Here is a 15,670-nt window from a genome sequence, read left to right on the forward strand (position 1 = left end):
AGTATTAAGCTTCGGTTGAAATTCCCCTGATAATGAGGCAGTCTCTGCTCTCATTTAGGAAGACCTGGGTAGTTAGGAGGCGTAGATGGTTATATGACGTATCGTCACATCGCAAGTGCCAGAAAATGACCATCCTAAACAAGGAAGTCTATCTGCCAATCACTGATACTAGATCTCCCATGAACTTGCGAAGATTTCCCAGTTCCTTTGTCACTGACACACAAAAAACACCATGGAATTGCAGTGATCAGAGACATTGAATTGAATTGGTTTATTATTGTCACATGTACGGAGTCGCAGTGAAAAACTTGTCTTGCATACCGTTCATTACACAGTCCATTGAGGTTGTACAAGGGAAAACAATAACAGAATGCAGAATAAAGTGTTACAGTTACAGAGAAAGTGCAGTGCAGGCAGACAACAAGGTGCAAGGTCATGACGAGGTAGATTGTGAGGTCAAGAGTCCATCTTATCGTACTAGGGTACATCCGCTCAATACCAGAACCTTGAGAGTGATTGGCAATGGGCAATAGATATTGGTATTGGTTTATTATTGTCACTTGTACCGAGGTACAGTGAAAAACTTGTCTTGCATACCGATCGTACAGGTCAATTCATTACACAGTGCAGTTACATTGAGTTAGTACAGAGTGCATTGATGTAGTACGGGTAAAAACAATAACAGTACAGAGTAAAGTGTCACAGCTACAGAGAAAGTGCAGTGCAATAAGGTGCAAGGTCACAACAAGGTAGATAGTGAGGTCATAGTCCATCTCATCGTATAAGGGAACTGTACAATAGTCTTATCACAGTGGGATAGAAGCTGTCCTTAAGTCTGGTGGTACGTGCCCTCAGGCTCCTGTATCTTCTCCTCGATGGAAGAGGAGAGAAGAGAGAATGACCCAGGTGGGTGGGGTCTTTGATTATGCTTGCTGCTTCACCAAGACAACGAGAGGTAAAGATAGAGTCCAAGGAGTCCGTGATGCGCTGGGCTGTGTCCACAACTCTCTGCATTCTTGCGGTCCTGGGCAGAGCAGTTGCCGTACCAAGCCGTGATTCATCCAGATAGGATGCTTTCTATGGTGCACCGGTAAAAGTTGGTGAGAGTCAACGGGGACAAACCAAATTTCTTTAGCCTCCTGAGGAAGTAGAGGGACATAGCCAGCACCACCTACAATCCAAAGATAATAGAATTATAATCACAGAATGGAACTATTTGGAACTATTGAGTCTGTATTGGCTGAAAGCAAGAGGAATCTAGCTCATCCCACTTAACCAGCCCTGCAAATTCTTTCCTATCAGATATTGATCCAGCTCCCCTTTGAACACTACAATTGAATCTGCTTCCACTACTCCCCCAGCCATACCTTCCAGAGTCCAATCACTCTCTGGGGAAAAGCTTCCCCTCGTATCGTTTTTTGGTTGTTCTGGCAATCAAGCATTCAGTGCCCCTAGTTCTTGATCCCTGTGCCAGTGATGACAGTTTCTACCTACTCTCTCTACAGAGTAGATAAAAACTGTTGTTGAATCCCCATGCATCCTCCCCAGTACCAAAGAGGTCCAAGAGTCATACACCACGGAGACAAGCCCACTGAGTACAAACCACCAAACACTCACTTACACTTGTGCTATACCACCAGCCACTAATCCTATACTAACAAGAGAACTAAAGTCCCTCATCACTGGAATTTTGTTAAACAGTACCACTTGCCATGAAGTGAAACTTTGTGCATTTAAGTGCTCTAATTTCACAGGAAACGTGTATTTGAGATACAGAGTCGCCAACGTTCCAGTTGCAACTTTACAAAGCTCAATTATTAAGGTCTCTGCAAATGCATCACACTCTTGTTAAAGTAGATTCCAGGCATTCTGACCAGACTTCTCATACAAGTAATAGCTCTTTCAAGATAAATTTCATGTGTGAGTATACTGTACATAGCCTTTGATTGGGAAACTCTAGTCATAAGAGCCTAGTATTCCTTTTTGGAAGTGTTTTGTTTCAACCTTGGTTGGAATTTTTTTTATATTAGCCAGCTGAATATAAAATCTTATTTGATTGATTCTGCATTTTGTTTAATATTTCTTTGATGAGGTCTTTCTGGCCAGATATATTAAATATGTGTCTGAATTTTAGGACAGTAACTTAACCACTACGCTACCTTAATCCCTGTCCTCCTGTCTACCCCAGGGTAGAAATGCCAAGCGCTAGAGGACATGCTTTTAAGGTTAGGCGGCGGAGGGGGGGAGTGAAGTTTAAAGGCAATGTGAGGGGCAAGTCTTGTACGCAGAGAGTGGTGGGTGTCTGGAATGGGTCACCGGGGGTAGTAGTGGAAGCAGGCGGTTTGGTGGAGTTTAAGAGACTTTTAGACAGACACATGAATATGAAGGGAATGGAGGGATATGGATGATACACAGGAGGACATTTAGTATAAATTGGCGTCAGGATAGGCACAACATCGTGGGCCGAATGGCCTGTCCCGTGCTGGACGGTTCTATGTTCAGCCCACGATGTTGTGCCAAACTAGTTAAGCTAATAACGCCTAATTAACCATCCTTTCTGCCTGCACAGTGTACCTATCCCTCCATTCTCTGCACATTCACATGCTGATCTAAGAGCCTCTTAAACACCTCTATTGTATCTGCCTCCACCACCACCCCTGGCAGCCCGTTCCAGGCACCCACCACTCTCTGTGTAAAAAAAATGTATCCCCACACATCTCCTTTGAACTTACCCCCTCTCACTTTAAATGCATGTCCTCTAGCATTAGACGTTCTGACACTGGGAGAAAGATACCAATTGTCTATTCTATCGACGGCTCTCATAATTTTATAAACTTCTGTCCACTGCTCCAGAGAAAACAGCCCAAGTTTGTCCAACCTCTCCCTTATAGCATCTGTCGTCTAATCCAGGCAACATCCTGGTAAGCCTCTTCTGCACCCTCTCCAAAGCCTCCATATCCTTTCTATAATGGGGTGACCAGAATTGAATGCAATACTCCAGATGTGCCCTAACCAGAGTTTTATAAAGCTGCGATATAACTTCCTGACTCTTGAATTCAATGCCTTGACTAATAAAGGCAAGCATGCCATATGCAATATGACTTTGAGGCATCTCAAATCACTGGAGAGATACCCCAGCACACTGTCTCCACAAGCTGCTCCAATTCCACTAGCAGGGTAAGTGAACCAGTGTCGTTGTGCCTTCCCAAGCCGACATCCCAAGCACCGAGGCATCAATTACAAGCACTGTTCCCGCGCCCAATACCAGACTCCTGAAACAGGCTCTTTATTATGAGGTCCACTACAGGAAAGAAGTTGCCAGAGGAAATGGTCCTCAAATCCTCCTGGTCAAAAATGTAACATCCCCCCCACAGACTCTCTGCGTCCATGGCCACTCAAACAGAGAAGGAGAGCTTGGAATGGGATTAAGAATAACCACACCACGTCCCAAACTACCAGGTCCCCATGCCCTGTCAAGCACCTCCGGTTCCACCTGTGGCAGATTCTTGTGTCCAACACTGATCTCATCACCCATAAGACCATAAGAGATAGAAGCAGAATTAGGCCATTCAGCCCATCAAATCTACACCATTCCATCATGGCATCCTCAGAGCCCACAGAACCAGGAGGAGCAAGTCCCATGGGACTCTCTACGAAGAAGAAAAAGACATTAACTTATCCCCTTCTAATTAGAAACTGTAAACATTTCAGCTGCCATGGATTCGTGGGGCCTGTGTAATCTACTTTTTCCTCTCATCTGCATAGTTTGTACCCTCCACATTGTGTTGTTAGAATTGGGGTGTGAGTTGGGTTGTATTGAGTATGGCCTTCTGCCCCTGTTTGTTACCCACCCAGGCATGTGTACCTGTGTGGGTATCGAACATAGAACGTACAGCACAGGAACAGACCCTTTGGCCCACCATGTCTGTGCTGAATTAAACTAAATCTCTTCAGCCTGCACGTGATCCACATCCCTCCATTCCCTGCATATTCATGTGTCTATCTAAAAGCCTCTAAAACACTTCTATCATATCTGCTTCCACCATCACCGCTGGCAGCCTGTTCCAGGCACCCACCACTCTCTGTGTAGAAATCTTGCCCCACACATCTCCTTTAAACTTTTCCCCTCTCACCTTAAATTCATGTCCTCTAGTGTTTGACATTTCTACCCTGGGACAAAGATCCTGACTATCTCTCTATGCCTCTCATAATGTTCTAAAGGTCTATCAGGTTTCCTATCTATGCCTCTCATAAAACTTTTTAAAAAACTTTATTTATAATGCACGGTAATAGGCTGTTAACCTACTAACCCGTACGTCTTTGGAATGTGGGAGGAAACCAGAGCACCCAGAGGAAACCCACGCAGACACAGGGAGAACGTACAAACTCCTTACAGACAGCGGTGGGGATTGAACCCCAATCGCTGGCGCTGTAATAGCGTTATGCTAACCAGTAACTACCATGCCTCCCTCGAATTTTATAAACTTTATAAAGGACAGCCTTCGATGCTCCAGGGAAATCAACCCAAGTTTGTCCAACCTCTCCTTACAGCTCATATCCTCTACTCTAGGCATTGTTGGATTCAACTGTTTTAAGTAGTTTTTTTTAACATGTATAGTGTTTAATACACCTCAAGTGGCTGCACAAGGAATGGCCACTTCTTAGCTTTTTGATTCGTCCATCAGGTGAATATGTGTTTTCTCATTGGTTGGTTTGGCCACAGGTATCTAATAGGTTTCCTGATTGGACTATTGTTAGCTGAGGAGTACCTCGTCTCAGGTATAAAAGGTGTTGCTTTTTGTTAATCACACTCTTGCTTATCTCTCTCTCTTGCCTTGATCTCTCTCTTGCTTATCTCTCTCTCTCTATCTCTCTCTTCCCCCAGCCCGAGCTCATCTTTAGTTCCTTTTGCCGTGGCTCATCTCCTAGCAGTAAAGCTAGTGCCATGTGCTCTGTGACTGTTTCTTTGTCTTAAACTTTTCCAATAAAACTTTGTGAAGAACCAAGTTGTTTTCAACTCATTCCTGGACTCCTGAAAGAACCTGCGGATTTGAAAATAACCGAATCCGACAGCACCCAGTGGGTTAATTGCTTGGATGCTCCCCCTGCAGAGCACTCAGATGAGATCTGTAGGTGTCCCAGATAATCTACCTTTCCCATCTCTGTAGCCTGCTGCCCACCATGCTGTGATGTGATATTGACAATTCAACCTTCTCCCTTTAATGAAGTGGCCTAATTGTGCATTTCACCACATAAAGTCAAACAGGCCCCAGCGGATCTTAAAATGCGTCATCTCGTTTTCCAAAAACCAGCTATCACATGTCTTCCTTCATGCTTTCATTTCCGCCCAGCAACACATCCTTAGGAAGATTAATATTGACAGCTGGAATTTAGGGAATTTGTTTTCTGTAGGTCACGTGGAAGCTTAAAGATGCAACATTTTAAAGGAGCTGAAGAAAGGAAAAAAGAATAAATTGGGTTGTGGGTGTTTATGTTGGGAGATTGCTTGCAGAGAGAAATACTTGGGAGACATATCTTTACTTTGAAGTGAACAGAGTTTGATGTGGCAATCTAAAGCAACATCAAATTATGCCTCATGGGGATGGTTTAGTTTTCACTTCCTGTTATTCAGCATCAGGGACATGGCAGGGATCTTGAGTCTGACCAGATGAGAAAACAGCACGGAATCCTCCAGTGTAAAACTCTGCTCAGCCCAATCCACAGTGAGTTCAGCAGCTGAAAGTCACGACGAACGGTCACTTAACTGAGGACTGAAGCCATGCACAGCATGATCTCGAGTGTAGTTAAAAACAAACTAATTCAAAAAAAGGAGTTTGTAGAATAAAACAGCAGAGGAAGAGGCCATTCAGCCCATCAGGCCTGCACGACTTCGAAGGAGCTATCCAAGTTCCTACAGATTTTCATAATGGAAAATAACGTACTTCAAACAAGGTTTTTCTTTTAAGTAACCGCCTTTTGCCAGAGTAATTGCACAATTTTCCAGCATCAAACAATCTGCTAGAGGAACTTAGCGGGTCGAGCAGCATCTGAGTTCCTCCAGCAGATTGTTTGTTGCTCCAGATTCCAACATCTGCAGTCTCTTGTGAAACAATTTTCAATTCTCAGTAATACAGTAATTGGTAAATTGGTTTATTATTGTCACATGTACCGAAGTACAGTGAAAAACTTTGTTCTGTGTGCCATCCATACAGATCATTTCATCACATCAGTGCATTGCGGTATTACAAGGGAAAACAATAACAGAATGCAGAATAAAGTGTTACAGTTACAGAGAAAGTGCAGTGCAGGCAGACAAGGTGCAAGGCCATAACAAGGTAGATTGTGAGGTAAGTAGTCCATCTTATCTTACTAGGGTCAAGAGTCCATCCCACCATACTAGGGGACTGTTCACTAGTCTTATAACAGTGGGATAGAAGCTGTCATTGAGCCTGGTGGTACATGCTTTCAGGCTTTTGTATCTTCTGCCCGATGGGAGGGGAGAGAATGTCCGGGGTGGGTGGGGTCTTATGTTGGCTGCTTAGTGAGAAATGTAGACAGAGTCCATGGAGGGAAGGTTGTAATACCCAGGTTCTCTCCTCCCTATTTCCAGAACTTGAGTATATCATCGTGACTGGCCAGTACAGAGGGATTTGTCTTTTGTGATGGAATAATTAACTGGGAGCCTGTCTGTACACTCGGGTGGATACAGGATTTCATGCCACGATTTGGACGTAAGGGAATTCTGCAAGTAGTTCAGCTAAGAACATAGAACAAGGAACAGTACAGTACAGCAATAGGCCCTTTGGCCCACAATCTCTGTGCTTATCATGATGCCAAATTAAACTAAACCCATCTGCCTGCACATAGTCTATATCCCTCCATGCCCTGCCTGTTCATGAGCCTGTCTAAATGCCTCTTAAACACCACTATCTGGTCTGCTTTCACCAATCCCCCTAGCAGCACGTTCCAGAGTTGAAAAAACTTGCTAGACTCATCTCCTTTAAACTTTCCTCCTCTCACCTTAAATCTATGTCCTCTAGTATTTGACATTTCTACCCTGGGATAAAGACTCTGACTTACTCTATTTATATCTCTCATAATTTTATAAACCTCAATCAGGCACGGTAGTGTAGTGGTTAGCGTAACGCTATTACAGTGCCAGCGACCCAGGTTCAATTCCGGCCGCTGTCTGTAAGGAGTTTGTACGTTCTCCCCGTGTCTGCGTGGGTTTCCTCCGGGTGCTCCGGTTTCCTCCCACATTCCAAAGGCGTACAGGTTAGGAAGTTGTGGGCATGCTATGTTGGTGCCGGAAGCGTGGCGACACTTGTGGGCTGCCCCTAGAACACTCTACGCAAAAGATGCATTTCACTGTGTGTTTCGATGTACATGTGACTAATAAAGATCTTAGCATTTGAGAAAGTCCAAAAGGGATTCATTGGGTTAATTCCTGGGATGAGAGGATTGGTAAAATTGGTAATTTGGCTTATTATTGTCACATGTACCGAGGTACAGTGAAAAACTTTGTTTTGCATGCCATCCATACAGATCATTTCATTACATCAGTGCATTCAGGTAGTACAAGGGAAAACAATAACAGAATGCAGAATACAGTGTTACAGTTACAGAGAAAGTGCAGTGCAGGCAGACAATAAGGTGCAAGCTCATAACGAGATAGATTGTGAGGTCAAGAGTCCATTTTATCATACTCGGGGACCATTCACTAGTCTTATAACAGTGGGATAGAAGCTGTCCTTGATCCTGGTGGTACGTGCTTTCAGGATTTTGTATCTTCTGCCCGATGAGAGGGGGGAAAAGAGAGAATGTCTGGGGTGGGTGGGGTCTTTGATTATGTTGGCTGCTTCACCGAGGCAGTGAGAACTATAGACAGAGTCCATGGAGGGGAGGCTGGTGATTGTTTTATCATGAGTGGCTAAAGGAGTTAGAACTATATTGCAAACTCTATGCTTGCACACCCTCTCGTGTAGTTACGAACATAAGAAAATAGTCTAAGTACCAGAGAAGGTGAGGGAGGGTAATGGGTGGAATAGAAACAGAAAATTGCTGGAAATGCTCAGCAGGTAGGGCAGCATCTGTGGAGAGTGAAACAGAGTTAATGTTTCAGGTTGAAGAGCTGGGGAGGAGAGAAAAGAAGCTTGTTAAGCTTGGATGAACTTCACCCTGATAGACATTGCTGTTCTACCCATTGTCCTCCCCCACCTCATCAGACTAACTAGCTTTCTCTCTTTCTCAGTTCAATATAGGGTCTTTGACCTCAAACGTTACCCTATTCTCTTTCCACAGATGTTGCCTGACCTGCCAAGTTAGGCAATAAGTGTCGGCAGTGCCAGAAACCAACACGTCCCGTAAATGGATTCAAAAATAACTCTGAATCATTGTGAAGTTCTTTGGGATGTCACAAGGTCATGGAAGGTACTATATCTGTTGTCCATTCCATTATAACAGATGATTGGATGAGGCCACTGGGGGTTTCAATCCATGTTAAGGCATGGTTCCACTTATGGCTGTTCATTGTCAAACTAATGACAGTATATCAGTGGACAATTTGACCGTGGAACATCACTGCCAAGTCTGATTCAATTTCATCTGCTGTCCACATTATGTTCACTCTGCCAGGTATTATTGGCCAGCCATCAGAGGAGGTTTCTGAAACTAATTTAGCTCTGCAGCTGTCAATTCCAAAGATCAAACCATCAAACCACCCTGATTTACCTTCATTTACAGTTGGAAGATTTATGTGTGGTTATGATGGGATGCTTCTTGAATTCAATCCAGAACCTACATTTTCACACCAGGCAATGGGAGTCCTGTGATAAAGTTGCAAGGGCTCCAATTCTAAAAATGAATAGTTCTGTAATTAGAGTGGAGAATGTGGGGTGGGAAAACAATCTGTCTGAAGTGGGGTGCAGCCAAAAAAGAAATTGGGAATCTTTGATTTAGAGTCTGCAGCTGGTAAACATCTTAAAAAGCAACCCACCTGTAAGCACTTGGATATGTATTCTAATAAACAATGAACTGTTGGCCAGCACTCCTGAGGAATAAAATGAATAGTACTCCACGATATACTAGCAACAGGAACTTGCACCTTTAAAGCAGAAAATCATCATGAGTCTCTTCACTGAAGTGTAAATAGACTAAACAATCAGGTCCTCTGCAGCTGGAGCACTGTGTGCAGTCCTGAGCACCACAGGAAGGATGTGGTTGAGCTGGAGAGGGTGCAGAGGAGATTCACCAGGACATTGTGTGGGATGGAGGTTTCAGTTATGACGAGAGACTGGAGAGGCTGAGTCTGTTCTCCCTGGAGCAGAGGAGGCCGAGGGGGGATCTGATAGAAATGTGCAAAATTATGAGGGACATTGATAGGGTAGATATTAGGAAACTTTTCTACAGAGCAGAGGTGTCTAAAACCAGAGGGTAATTTGTGAGAGGTTTAGAGGGGGATCTGAGGAGGATTTCTCTCCACCCAGTGGGTGAAGTGGAGGCAGAGACTCTCACAACATTTAGGAAGTATCTAGACAAGCTCTTGAACCACAAAAGGCACAGAAAGCTGTAGACCAGGTCTGATAAATGGGATTAGAATAGATAGGTGTTTGATAGCATGGATGTAATGGACTGAAGGGCCTGTTTCTGTGATGAAGGACTCTATGACAAAAGAGTTAGAGGGGAAAGGAATATTATGATGAAGTAACTAAATGATTGGCTGTGCCATCTTCTCACAGCTCCCATCGGGCAGGAGGTACAGAAGCCTGAAGTCCCACACCACCAGGTTCAGGAACAGCTACTCCCCTTCAACCATTCGGTTCTTGAACTGACCGGCACAACCCTAATCACTAGCTCAGTTTAGCAACACTATGGCTGCTTTGATCACTTTGCACTAAAATTGATTTTTTTTGTTTTTAATTGTGTATAATTTTTGTTTAATTTATGTTTTTCTTGTGAATGGTGCTTATCTGATGCTCTGTGCCTGTGATGCTGCTGCAAATTTTTCATTGCACCTGTGCACACATGGACTTGTACATATGACAGTAAACTTGATTTTGACAAAGAGTTGTCTTAATGTGTCTACCTAAGCTAGTCCTATTCACCTGCATTTGGCCCATATCCATCTTAAATATCTTAAAATATTAAGAGGAATAGATAGAGTGGACAGCCAGCGCCTCTTTCCCAGGGCACCAATGCTCAATACAAGAGGGCATGGCTTTAAAGTAATGGGTGGGAAGTTCAAGAGAGATATCAGAGGAAGGTTTTTTACCCAGAGAGTGGTTGGGGCATGGAATGCGCTGCCTGGGGTGGTGGTGGAGGCAGGTACATTGGTCAAATTCAAGAGATTACTAGATAAGCATATGGAGGAATTTAAAATAGAGAGATATGTGGGAGGAAGGGGTTAGATAGTCTTAGGTGAGGTTTAAAGGTCGGCACAACGTGTGTTCTATGATTCTATGACCCTGTCCTATCCCTGTACCTGTCCAAATGTCTTTTAGTGATTGTAAGTGTACCCACCTCTACCACTTCCTCTGGCAACTCGTTCTATTTCCCCACCACCCTCTGTATGAAAAAACCTGCCCCTCGGGTCCCCTTTAAATCTTTCCCTTCTCACCTTAAATCTGTGCCCTCTAGTTTTAGACTCCCTTACCATTGGAAAAAGACTGAACATTCACCTAATTTATTCCCTGCATGATTTTATAAACCTCTATAAAGTCACCCCTCAGCTTCCTTCACTCCAGGGACAACAGTCACAGCTAATCCAATCTCTCCTTATAACTCAAGTCCTGGCGACATCCGTGTGAATCTTTTCTGCATCCTCTTTAGTTTAATCACATCCTTCCTATAGCTGAGCGACCAGAACTGCACACAATACTCCAAGTGCAGGCTCACCGATGTCCTAACAGTTGGAACATGACATCCCAACTCTTGTACTCAATGTCCTGACTGATGAAGGCAAGTGTGCCATACACCTTCTTCACCAGCCTGTCTACCTGTCGCTACTTTCAGGGAACTATGTACTTGTACCTCTAGGTCTCTCTGTTGTACGCTCCCCAGGGCCCTGCCACTCACTGTGTATGTCCTGCCTGGTTTGACTTCCTAAAATGCATCATTTCACATTTGTCTGAGGTCAATTCCATGAAAAGAACTTCAATTCATCACAAGATCTGCAGCACAGATTAAATTCTACCTCATCAAGAATCTGAGGGGCACTGACAGGGATCTGGTACAGAACATTTAAAAGACCCTTGGGCAGGTATGTGGATAGGAAAGGTTTAGAAGGATATGGGCCAAATGTGGGCAAATGGGTTTAGTGTAGATAGACATCTTTGTCAGCATGGATGAGTTGGGCAGAAGGGCCTGTTTCTTGCTGTGTTAGTCTATGACTCTTAAGGGGAGGCCAGAGTAGTTCTGCCATGATTGTATTGAATGGTAGAGCAGATTTGATGGGCCGAGTGGCCTATTCCTGCTCCAATTTCCTTGCATTCTTATGAATTGTAACAAGAAATGCTGTAACGGGCAATGAACACTACTTTCATGTCATATGTCAGTGATAATAAGTCTGATTCTGATTCTGTATTTGTACACACAGGAGGTGGTAACACAGAACTAAGGAACAGGCAGACTTTGGATAAGTTGAGAAGCAAATTTTTGGGGGTATATGCCTTTAATAGGAACAATAGCTAGCCCCAGCAATCCCCGCACACACCACTGAGAGTATCCAGCCTACTGGGTAATGTGGGTTACAGCCTGTTCTCACAGCTAGGAAGCCAGTGAAAGGTGGGTCAGATGTTCCAGCCCAATGTCTGCAGGCAATGATTAGCACAGCCTCATACAAATCCCTCATGAGGTTTGTAATCAATTGTACAAGGAACTGACTTTACCTACAAGGCTGGTCAAATCTCTGGGAAATTTTCAAGTGCCTAATAAATCGACCACTTGTACAGATTTCCTGTCTCACCAACCCAGCTCAAGTAGTTCCTAATCTGTTCAACCTCCAGACCTTGGCTGCCTTTATTATAATCCCTTTCCCATCCCGTTGCCCTGCTGTCCGGATTCCCAAACCAACTCACAGTTTCCCACCCGACCTTAAATGACTAATATTTGATTCACAGTCAGTGCAGTAAGACGGTGCTTGAGTAAGTGTGCATCCTGTCATTAACTAATGGTAGTTCAGAGGTCAATTCTCAGTCAAAGAAACAAAACAATTGCATCTAATCCCTTTTGTGGCATCCCCGAGTGTTTTAGCCTGTGAGTATTTTTCTTGTAATTCTTGCAATGCTGGAAGCCAATTTGTACACAGTAAGCTCCCACAAACAGCATTGCGATAATGGCCTGTTGGTAAGATGTTAATCGAAGGATAAGTATTGGCCCCCAGGCATTGTGTAGAACTTCCCCAATCTTCTGCTAAACCATGGCTCTCATATTTTTTACATCCTCCTTAGAGCATAGAACTTAGAACATAGGGCACAGTACAGGCCCTTCAGCCCACAATGTTTTGCTGACATTTTATCCTGCTCTAAGATCTATCTAACCCTTCCCTCCCATATAGCTCCCTCATTCATGTGTCTGTCTAAGAGTCCCTTAAATGTCCTAAATGTATTTGCCCCCACAACCTTTGCTGGCAGTGCATTCCACGCACCCACCACTCTCTGTATAAAAAACTTACCCCTGACATCCCCCTTATACCTTCCTCCAATCGCCTTAAAATTGTATCCCTTCGTGTTAGCCATTGTTTAGCATTTCATTCAAAAGACTGTGCAGAGTGCTCTCAGTAATGTAAAATACCATTATTAATTTCTGCATTCTATTTCCCCTTGTTCTACCTCAATGCACTGTGTAATGAATTGATCTGTATGAACAGTATGCAAGACAAGTTTTTCACTGTACCTTAGTACATGTAACAATACTAAACCAATTTACCAATTTAATTTACCATCATAGACTGGAAATTAATGTTGTAACGTCAGGAATTCACACACTTAAGATCTGAATGTTGCATCCTCCGCCACAATTTTAATGGCCCTGTCAATTCATTAAAATTATTTTGAATGTGTTTTTCTCTCTGCTGAACTGGAAGAACTTTGTTCCACTCTGTCAATCTTCCTGGGTAATGTAAAGTTTGGAAGACTCTCAACTTCCTCCCGGGAACGCTGACAGGATTGAAGACATCATTTTTAACCCTTCGCTTAATCTCCTCCCTCCATCTTTTCAATCTTTCTTAGGCTGCATATCCTTTGACCACAAGGATGTGAGGATACAGGGGAGATTCACCAGAGTATTGCCTGGATTGGGGACGTTAGTTATAGAGAGAGATTGGATAAGCTGGGCTTGTCTTCCCGGGAATGAAAGAGGCTGAGGTGTACAAAGTTCTGAAAGGCATAGATAGGGTAGATAGCCGGAATCTTTTTCCCATGGTAGGGGATCAAAAACAAGAGGGCATAGGTTCTCACCAGTGCTTCTATTTCCTCAGGAGGACAAAAAAATTTGACATGTCCTGCTTGACACTCACCAACTTTTATCGATGCACCATAGAAAGCATCCTATCTGGATGCATCACAGCTTGGTACGCCAACCGCTGTGCCCAAGACCGCAAGAAACTGCAGAGGGTTGCGGACACAGCTCAGCACACCACGGAAACCAGCCTCCCCTCCATGGACTCTGTCTACATCTCGCTGCCTTGGGATAGCAGCCAACATAATCAAAGACCCTAACCACCCCGTTCATCCTCTTTTCTCCCCCTTCCCATCAGTGGAAGATACAAAAGCCTGAAAGCACATACCACCAGGCTCAAGGACAGCTTCTATCCCTCTAAGTCTATTGAACAGTCCCCTAGTATGATAAAGTGGACTCTTGACCTCACAATCTACCTCGTTATGACCTTGCCCCTTATTGTCTGCCTGCACTGCACTTTCTCTGTAACTGTAACACTTTATTCTGCATTCTGTTATTGTTTTCCCTTGTACTACCTCAATGCACTGTGTAATGAATTGATCTGTATGAACGGTATGCAAGACAAGTTTTTCACTGTACCTCGGTCTAAGTGACAATAAGAAAGCAATTGCAATTTCAAGGTGAGAGGAGGGAGTTTTTTACACAGAGATTGGTTGGTATCTGGAATGCGCTGCCAGAGGAGGTGGTGGTGGTCAGATACACTCACTACATTTAAGAGGCATTTAGACAGGCACTTAAATACGCAAGGCATAGAAGGATATGGTCCTAATGCGGGCAACAGGGATTGGTGCAGATGGGTTTAAAGGTCAGCATGGATGTAATGGGCTGAAGGGCCTGTTTTTGTGCTGTACAACTCTATGACTGTCACCTCGTGACACGATGAACCTGACCCAATGCCCTGTGAAACCTTGGGAGCCTTTCTGAAACGCCAGGTAATAATGACTACCCTCGGACCCTCTGCTGCTGAAGCTTTCATGTCTTGACTTGGTTTCACTGCTGTCCTGCCAGCCTCCTGTCCTGCATTCCCCGTCAACTCCAGTGTGTTCAAACATCAGCTGAAGAAGTTGGACACTGTCCACTCACCCTATCACCGCCATCCTTACTCACTTTGATTGGCTCTGAGAGCATGCTGTGCAGTTGGACAAAGGGAGGCACAGTGGGGCAGCTGGTAGTGCTGCTGCCTCACAGTGCCGAGACCCGGGTTCAATCCTGACCTCAGGTGTTGTCTGTGTGGAGTTCTCCCTGTGACCCCGGGTGCTCCGGTTTCCTCCCACATCCCAAAGATGTGTGGGTTTGTGTGTTAATTAGCCACTGTAAAATGCCCCTTGTGTGCAGAATCTGGGGGAAATCGATGGGAATGTGGGGAGAATAAAATGTGAGATGATGGAAGTGACCACGCTTACTGTGTCCAGTTCTGGTCGCTGCATTATAGGAAGGATGTGGAAGCGTTGGAAAGGGTGCAGAGGAGATTTGCCAGGATGCTGCCTGGTTTGGAGAGTATGGATTATGAGGAGAGACTAAAGGAGCTAGGGCTTTACTCTTTGGAGAGGAGGAGGATGAGGGGAGACATGATAGAGGTGTACAAAATATTAGAGGAATAGATAGAGTGGACAGCCAGCGCCTCTTTCCCAGGGCACCAATGCTCAATACAAGAGGGCATGGCTTTAAAGTAATGGATGGGAAGTTTAATGGAGATATCAGAGGGAGGTTTTTTACCCAGAGAGTGGTTGGGGCATGGAATGCGCTGCCTGGGGCGGTGGTGGAGGCAGGTACATTGGTCAAATTCAAGAGATTGCTAGATGAGCATATGGAGGAATTTAAAATAGAGGGATATGTGGGAGGAAGGGGTTAGATAGTCTTAGGTGAGGTTTAAAGGTTGGCACAACATTGTGGGCGAAAGGCCTGTATTTTGCTGTACTGTTCTATGTTCTATGTTCTAATGTAGGATCAGCGTAAATGGGTGCTTGATGGTCACCACAGACTCGATGGGCCAAAGGGCCTGTTTCCATGCTGTATTTCTCTATGATTTTATGATTCTAAAATGTTAACGAAACCTTGTCATATCCATGGCGTTGAAGTTTACAGTGGAGGAAAACATTTGCTCTGTCACATCTACAATAAACGAGAAAAATCTATTCCGATTGTCCCTATTTTCCAGCTCTCAGTCCAGGTCTTGTGGGTCATGTTACGTCAAATATCATCCAGATGTGTTTTA

At 44.2% G+C, this 15,670-nt stretch overlaps 1 long non-coding RNA gene across 2 annotated transcripts in view; it reads left to right on the plus strand.

Moving 5' to 3' along the window:
- Positions 1-15,670, plus strand: part of LOC127569314 (uncharacterized) — an 87,723-nt gene that overhangs the window by 24,373 nt on the left and 47,680 nt on the right. The window contains exons 2-3 of one of the 2 annotated variants that reach the window (XR_007956173.1): positions 6,213-6,347; positions 8,302-8,430. This is a non-coding gene — a long non-coding RNA (uncharacterized LOC127569314). The remainder of the gene's footprint in view (positions 1-6,212; positions 6,348-8,301; positions 8,431-15,670) is intronic. The other variant, XR_007956174.1, reaches the window with a different exon arrangement.

This window comes from Pristis pectinata, chromosome 4 (assembly GCF_009764475.1).
Source record: "Pristis pectinata isolate sPriPec2 chromosome 4, sPriPec2.1.pri, whole genome shotgun sequence".
NCBI classification, from domain to species: domain Eukaryota; kingdom Metazoa; phylum Chordata; class Chondrichthyes; order Rhinopristiformes; family Pristidae; genus Pristis; species Pristis pectinata.